Source organism: Ceratotherium simum, chromosome 29 (assembly GCF_057802395.1).
Source record: "Ceratotherium simum simum isolate JZ-2026a chromosome 29, ASM5780239v1, whole genome shotgun sequence".
Taxonomy (NCBI): domain Eukaryota; kingdom Metazoa; phylum Chordata; class Mammalia; order Perissodactyla; family Rhinocerotidae; genus Ceratotherium; species Ceratotherium simum.
In genome coordinates this window covers 13216147-13225262 of record NC_141928.1, presented here as the reverse complement: position 1 = coordinate 13225262, position 9116 = coordinate 13216147, and the positions used below count along the sequence as shown (strand labels likewise).

The 9116-nt window shown below is 39.9% G+C and overlaps 1 pseudogene; it reads left to right on the top strand.

Moving 5' to 3' along the window:
- Positions 1-7820: 7820 nt before the first annotated feature.
- LOC101395311 (olfactory receptor 1L4-like) lies at positions 7821-8839 on the top strand (annotated as a pseudogene).
- Positions 8840-9116: the final 277 nt, after the last annotated feature.

Genomic DNA, 9116 nt, shown 5'->3' with positions numbered 1-9116 from the left:
TCCAACTATAAGATATTCTAGAAAAGAAAAAAATATGGAGACAGTAAAATATCAGTGGTTGCCAGGTGGTTGGGGGAGGAATGAATAGGCAGAGCACAGAGGATATTGGGACCAGTGAAACTACTCTCTATAACACCATAGTAAAGTCATTTTATGTTTGTCAAAACCCATAAAAGGTACAACACCAAAAGTGAACCCTAATGTAAACTATGGACTTTGGGTGATGATGTGTCAATGTAGGTTCATCGATTATAACAAACATACCGCTCTAGTGGGAGACGTTGATAATGGGGGAGGCTATGTGTGTATGGGGGTAGCAGGCATATTGGAACTCTCTGTACTTTTTGATCAATTTTGTTGAGAACCTATAACTTCTCTAAAAATTAAAGTCTATTTAAACAGAAAAAATAAAAAAAAAAAAACTACCTATAATTGTGATTGCCATGCCATTTATAGATAAAAACAATGCGGGTGAGTGAAGCTAAATATCTTGCCCGAATTCACTCATTTAGTAATTGATGGAACAGGGATTCAAAAACAAGTAGCCTAGGGCCCGGCCCCGTGGCTTAGCGGTTAAGTGCACACACTCTGCTGCTGGCGGCCCGGGTTCGGATCCTGACCACGCACCGACGCACCTCTTCTCCGGCCGTGCTGAGGCCGTGTCCCACATACAGCAACTAGAAGGATGTGCAACTACGACATACAACTATCCACTGGGGCTTTGGGGGAAAAAAAAAGGAGGAGGATTAGCAATAGATGTTAGCTCAGAGCCGGTCTTCCTCAGCAAAAAGAGGAGGATTAACATGGATGTTAGCTCAGAGATGATCTTCCTCACAAAAAAAAAAAAAAAAACAAGTAGCCTGGCTTAAGAAATTGAAACAATAAAATGTGTAACAAAGGCAAACCAAAAAATACGAGACTCAGAAAAGTTAAGTATTACAAACACTCCCACAGATTGTAAGAGGCAGAGCTATCACCTGAATCTATTCAGTGTAGCTCCAGAATCTATACTTTAATCCCTTCCCCATAACCCTACACCTGCACCTAAATACAGTCATACATGCAGACTCAGAACCTCAGAAATATCAGAGGCCATCACCTCTCCTTCCAGGTAGGCACACATAAGCCTACACACACACATGCACAGGAGCACATGCATGTACAGAGGACACACATATGTGTGTGAACACACACATGTACATAGTTCACATGCAAGTGCGTGAGCACACCTCCACCTCAGCTGCCAAATGGCCCTAATACCCTTCCTGGGTATAAAAGGCTACACCTCTGGAGCCCAGGTTCCCAGCAGGCTCCTGAACACAGAGCTCAGAGGACATCAGTAATGTTCTCCTCTCCACAGGGCCAATTCCCCTGGGGTTCTGAATTTCGGGGAAGAGAGACACTTGGTCTCGCTTTCTCTCCTCAACTCCCACTGTAGGTAGAGAGAAGGATGAGCACATTTCCCACGCTAGATCTAGACTTCAAGTGGCATCCTTTCTTGGAGATTCAGAGCTGATCATAAGCCCCTGGAAGGCCCCCATGCCTGATGAGGACCCTCAATCTCCTCTGCCAAGCCCACAGGTAGGCAGGCTGAGGCATCTTTGGGAACAGAGACTGCGGGGTCAACATCTTCACGTGATTTTCCTCCCTTTTCCTGATCCTATCTTCTTCTCTCCTCCATCTCAAAAGCCAGGAAACAAGTGAGGAAGAAAGTTAGGATAAAGCAGGGATTAAGAGCAGGCATTCTGAAGCTGAACTTAACCACCATTGAGCTGTGTGGCCTTAGACAAGTCACTTCAATTCCTGGTACCTCAATTTCATTATCTCTAAAATAGGGTGCTGTAAGGACTAAGTGACTTAATGTATGTGAAGTTCTTAGGGCAGTGTCTGGCACATGTCAGCACTATGTAATTTCCAGCTGTTATAGTACAGGGTTGAGAACAAACATGGGAAGGGGTGCAATGAAGTGAGTGTCTCCAACAGGAGACATCTGAGTGAGGCATTGCCAGCTCATCAGAGGAACACAAGAGATTGGTTTTCAGCAAAAGTCCCACTTTATCTCTGGTCAATCATATGGATACCAAGGGTATGTTGAGACAGAGGAAAGACAATTATTCACAAAAAGAATTCCAATAAGCATATTTTAAATGTCCACTTGCCTTGGAATCTGGAATTTAATAGCTGGGAAGGGCTAGGTAAAGCTCTAATCTGATATAGGAGTGAAAACTAGGCAGAAAGGAGAGAGCAGAAAAGAGAAGGACTCAGCCTGAGAACGCTCTGTGGAGTCCCTAATGAGGACATACCTGTTCCACGGGGCTATTTACCTGTTTGTCTTACTGCTGGAAATGGGAAGAGGGGAGAGAGAGAGAAGCTAGGATTTCAAAAATCTGGACCCAAGAGAGATTCTAAGGTCAGTTACTGATGCTGCAAAAGCAGAGAGCTGCTGTTTTCTCAGAATCTGACAGAGTTAGGTCAAAAGTACCTTATAACCCTTCCTTCTGAAGGCAAGGCAGAGAGGAGAAGATGTGGCTTTTGAAATGGGAGGCAGTAATAGGAGTAGGAAGTAAGGAAATGGAAAGGATCACAATGTGTGGGGGCAAAGGATAGAGTAGAAGGAGTGGGTCAGCAAGGAGGTTTAATGGACTTGGCAGTAAGAAGACTTCTGTTTGCAGGGGACATACCAGCTTAGTTCTTGACTCATGTGTATAGTCCGGGAAGAGGTGTGTTTGACTAGTTTAAAACACACAATTTGAAATCAGACATACCTGGGTTTGAGTCTTAGATATACCACTTGCCACCTGAATGACTATCTGAACCTCAGTCTCTTTATCTACAAAGGGGGCTAATAATACCACTAACATTACAGTGCTTTTGTCAGGATTAAATGAGACAAAGTCTAAACACAGAACCTGTCAAATAAATGTTAGCTGAATATTTTTCTAGTTTAGTCACTTCCCAACTGTCCTTGCTCATTCAGGGGAGCCGCTGCAAGGATGATGGATAGCTTTCATATACCACTGTATTACCTATCTAGCATTTTAATGTCCTGTTTAGGAAGTGCATTCTGTGCTCCAAGTTTTTACTCCCAACGTTCATCTGGGCTGGTGGCCAGAGAAGGAACTTGAAGAAGTGGTGAGGAAGCAAAGAAGAGAAAACCAATCCAAGATGATAAATGTCCACAAATGGAAAATTCCAATGGAGAAAGTGGAGAGGTATAGAAATTGTCTATATTTTCTGTAGATCAAGGAAAGGAATAAATACCTTTTAAGGTAGGACAATGTGATTTAAAAGGCTTGCAAAGGCTCCCAGTTGTTGCTGGCCTTCTCAAACAGTAACTGATAACAAGCGCCATCATTAATATGTTGTTTCTCTAGCTTGTTAGATGAGCAATAATGCTAACCACTTCAAGAAAGCCTTACCAAACCCTTTCACTCTACTGTCAATTTTTTTGCGAGTAACGCAAAATGTTTTATGACTAATTACAACAACTCTCACCTACGTAGTGGTATAACATGTAAAAATGTGTTTGCAAACATCATCTTATTTAAATAACAGGAAGTTGATGAAATGACGAGTGCTTCCATTTTTACTCTTAAATTGACTGTGAATCAAAACCCCATGCTTCCTCTTAATTATCAAAAAGTCTTGTTGTGTGGGTCATGCAAAACCAACAGCCATGGGAAAGAGAGGCTAAACATTTGGGTAGGAGGCACAGGCACTCCATTTATGAATTCTTGTTCTCTCATTTACTAACATTGCATTTTAACATCAAAATTTCAGGAAAAGCAAGGTATGTAATGATCTGGAATCAGATAACAGGTGTGTACCTCCTCCAACCGTGCTCTGGGGGCAATGAACAAGTATTGCAAGAAAGTGGAATTGACTTTCACCTATGAGACTGCTCAACCAACTGCAGTCAAAATCATTTCATTCTTTTCAGGTCTATCTCTGAAAATTATTCAGGGAGAGCCAAATGGGCAGAGTTCTCTGATCATTATCTATGTAGATTAAGTCTGCAAACATTCCAGGCTCTGCAACGCCTCTTTTTTTGTTTTTTACAGCTTTACTGAGGTATAATTGATATACAAAATACTATTCATATTTAATGCATATAATTTTATGTGGTGATGGAATTACACATACATGCATATGTCACTTGTCATTTGAGTCTCCAGATGCAGGAGTAGGCAGAGAAGAAAGTAGAACTACCCCCACACCTTATTAATGGGTATACCGAGGTGAAATCACTTGCCTAAGACATGAGGGAATATACATTGTCATCAGATTCGGCTCAATGGGAAGGCAGCTGATCATTGCCCCTAGAAATATCACATAGATCTTGGGAAATGCAGGTTCAAGCTCAAAGAGGATCACCTAGCCCTTCACCACCAGAGAAAACAAAGTCCCAGGAGGGATGCTGAAAGACACAATGTAGGAAATGGGGAAAGAGTCCAGATAGTCCAATGAATACGTTGCCCAGGGGTGGGATGAAGCATAGTTGGCTCAGATTGGGAGTATCTATTAAAATTTTCAAGTCCATAAACTCCAACTCAGCATCCCATACCTCAGAATGTATTCTATACCACAGACACTCTATCATGAGTATACACACACACACACACACACACACACACACACACGAGTCCCCCCTTATCTGTGGCGAGTATGTTCCAAGACCCTCTGTGGATGCCTGAAACTGAGGATAGTACCGAACCCGATGTATAATGTTTTTTTGTGTACATACATACCTATGATACAGTTTAATTTATAAATTAGCACAGTAAGAGATTACTTGGTTACCTGAACACAAGCACTGCACTACCAGGGAAGTGGATTTGATAACTGAGAGGGCTACTAAGTAACTAATAGGCGGGTAGAGTATACGTCCTGGACAGGCTGGACAAAGAGATGATTCACATCCAAGGCAGGAGGAAGCCGGCCAGCGGGAGATTTCATCACACTATTCCTAATGGCATACAACTTAAAACTTATGTGCTGTTGATTTCTGGAATTTTCCATTTAATATTTTTGGATTGTGGTTGACCATGGGTAACAAACTGTGGAAAGCAAAACCACGGTTGAAAGAGGGAAAACTACACAAATATATCCATTGTAACACTCTCTGTGAGGGAGATTAAGGATTATGGATAGTATAACCCCAATCCTGAATATATGTGTATAGATCTAGGCAGAGAAAAATAACTTTAAAATATGCACATAACTCTAGTCCTCTGAGAAGTGGCATTATAAAGAACTTTCACCTTTTTAAGTATAAAATTAACACAAAGAAACATGTATCCACTAGTTTGAAAAGCACACAATATAATGTAAAGTTAAATATGGAAGGAACTCCTCACTCCATCCCTCCAATCTCACTTCAGAAGGCAACAACACACACATAAGCACACACACCAAACAAGCACAAATATAAAGGACATATTCTCTTTACAAAAATGGGGTTATTCTACATGCGTTGTTCTGCAACTTGCTTTTGTCACCTAACAAAATATCATAGAAAATAGTGTCACAGTGATAACACAGTTTAGCAATGAAAAGCTTCCACTCTGCCATCAGATTCCTGAATTCAAATCCGAGCTCTGCCACTTACTAACTGTGGGAACTGCTTAGTTACTTAACTTTGCTAAATTCTATCTTTTTATCTGTAAAATAGTGATAATAATAGTGCCTACGCCTTAGAATTTGGAGGTGAGAAAATGAGAAAATACATGCAAAGCACTTAGCTCAGTGTGTGGCGTATATTGAGTGCTAATAAATGTTGGCTATCATTAGCCATCTTACTTCTTTAGAGACTGCATCATACTGAGTCATGAGAATACACTATAAATTGTTTTAATAATTCACCTATTTGTGGATATTTAGGTTGTTTCCTCTGTGGGTTGTTTTGTTTCTTTGTGTTGTCGTGTTTGGTATTAGAAGCAATGCAACAACAAAAAATGTGTGTATATATCTTTGTACTACATGTATATGACTATTTTTAAAGGATGGACTTCTGTAAGTGGAATTATTGGATAAAAAGACGTAGATTTTCAATTCTAATAGGGACTACCAAAAGGCCTACACTGACTACACTCTCACTACCACTGTATGTGAGGGTCCTTTTCCTTTTGGATAATGTCAAAAAAATTTAATTGACAGCCTCTTGCATGGAAATTGTATTTCAGTATAATTTATATTTTCTGATACCATGAGGTTGAACATCTTATAAGTTTTCTTTGGTAAATGTGGTGCAGATATTGTCTTTGAGTCAACAGTTTATATTTTAGCTTTGCTTATGGTCTCTTTTGGTGTTATTTTCACATTTTTGAACAGTATTTTGACATCCTTACCTCTACATTTTATTTCTTTCTTGGAATTACATCTCCATATTCAGATCATAAAAATATGCTCCTTGATTTTTGGCTAGTAGTTATTGCCTGGTTTAAACTTTTTACTTTTGCATTGTTCATTCAAATAAGTTTTATTTCTATGTGTGGGTTGGATGGAAATGTAGCCTTATTTTTTCCAAATGTTCAGCCAATTGTCATTAATATCACTTATTTAAAAGTCCATAATTTCTCCATTGCTGTGAAATAAATCTTTATTATATATCAAGTTCCATATAGGTCAAGATCTGTATACATGCATCAATACACATGCACAGAATTCTCTATGCTGGTCATGGATTTGTTTTTCTCTGTGTGTACCATTATCTTATTGTTTCTCATTATTATGTGCTGTGATTGTGGGTTAGAAAAAATCTGTCCTTATTCTAATTTTTTCAAAATTATTCTGTCTTTCCTTACCATTCCCTCCTCTAGATGAAATTTAGAATTATCTTCTCAAGTCTCATTAAAACTTTCCTTTGAGTGTTATTATAGGAGCATTGAATTTTATTAATTTGAGAGAAGTTGATTTTTTCCTGCTTTATTGACATATAATTAACATTGCCCAATACTCCTGGAATATTTGAATGTTTAGAATGAGGAATTCATAGTTTCTTAATCCAAAAATTAATATATTTAAAGACTTAATCTCAGTAACATAGGCTATTCCTGGTAATGTTCCTATTTTGAGTGGCATCTCTGAACCAAAAACTTATAATTTAAGTGTCCAGATCATGTTAGCCAAACAGAAATGCTCAAATAAACATTAAGCATGTTTTGCTTAAGGAAGTCTCATCTGAATTCTGTGAGTACCAAAGAACATTGATTAAATCATTGATCACTTTTGTTCTATTGCCACCACCAGAACAACTATCTCTGAACCTGTGAGTAGGAGAGGACCTCATTCATTGGGACCCCTTGTATGAAAGCATCCCGATTCAATGTGGGACCCAGCAGCCTCTTTCCCTGAAAGAAGAAAAAAAAAGGAGACTAAGGATTTTTTCAAGAAACAACGGAAGAAGAATCTTTAGAAAGTGAATTGAGAAGAACTCAGACAAATTAGGCCACATACAAGTTCTTAAGAACATGTGGGAAATGTTTAGTTTCTCATTCAGGAAGGAGCTTGGAATTTTTTAACTTTCCCCTTATTGGATGTTACTCCCTGTTTCTCCATAGAGTCATACACCACGTAACGATTTTCAGTTAACAACACGCCGCATATACGAAGATGGTCCCCTAAGATTAGTACATAAGCCTAGGTGTGTAGTAGACTATGTTATCTAGTTTTGGGGAAGTACGCTCTATGATGTTTACATGAAAATGAAATCGCCCAATGACACATTTCTCAGAATATATCCCCATCATTAAGAGATACATGACTGTTATTATTTGAAATAAATATTCTTAATCTAACAAATAGCAAGAATTATTCATAGGCTGGAGATTAGACAAGAAGCTATCTTGATGAAATTGTCCTTCACATCTCTACCACCGCTTCTCCAAACCCTGTCCAGGAAGTCAGAGACATGGAGATAAAGACCTACGGCAGCAGCACCTCAGGCTTTATCCTCCTGGGTATCTCCTCCAACCCTCACCTACAGAAACCGCTCTTTGCATCTTCCTCGTCATGTACCTGGTCACTATGGTGGGGAATGTACTCATCATCCTGACCATCCACTCTGACTCCTGGCTCCATACCCTTATGTACTTCTTTCTCAGCAAGCTGTCCTTTGTGGATATCTGCATCACAACAGACATTGTGCCCAAGATGCGGGTGAATTTACTATCAGAGACAAAGTCTATCTCTTATGTGGGCTGCCTGATCCAGATGTACTTCTTCATGGCCTTTGGGAACACTGACAACTACCTGCTGCCTTCTGTGGCCATAAACTCTCTGGTAGCCATCTGCAACCTGTTTCATTATGATGTGGTTATGATCCCACGGCATTGCCTCCTCACGTTGCTGGGTTCTTGCACCATCTCCCACCTGCATTCCACGTGTCATGTGCTACTCATGTCCTGCCTGTCTTTCTGTGCCTCCCATGTCATTAAGCACTTTTTTTTTTGATACTCAGCCAGTGCTAAAGCTATCTTTCTCTAACACTTCCTCCAAACAGATTGTTTTATGACCAAGACCCTGGCTGTGATTGTCACACCCTTCTTGTACATCCTCTTCTCCTACCTGAGAATCATCATTACTGTGCTCAGAATCCCGTCTGCAGCCGAAGTGGAAGGCCTTCTCCACCTGTGGCTCCCACCTCACTGTAGTGGTCTTGTTCTATGGGAGTGTCATCTATGTCTATTTTAGGCCCCTATCCATGTACTCAGTGGTGAAGGACCAGGTTGCCACACTTATGTACACAGTAGTGACACCCATGCTGAACACTTTCATCTACAGCCTAAGGAACAAAGATACGAAAATGGGTATGAGAAAATTAAGGTTCAGAATTCACTAATAGAAAAAATAACAAGACAATATGTCACAATTGAGAGATGACCTAAAAGATGATCAGGTTACCTTCCTTCCTACTCATTTTCACATGGCACCCAGAGAGGTTATGAGAGGTAGTATTGAATACAAGTAAGAGCATTGACCTGGAAGTTGGAATACTTCGTTGGTTTCTACCAACGACTTTGACCAAATATATGTTCACATCCAAGCCAGGTACTGCTAGGAATCCAGATTTCTAGAAAACAGTTTCTGCTACCCATACAGTGGAATAAAGCTATTTC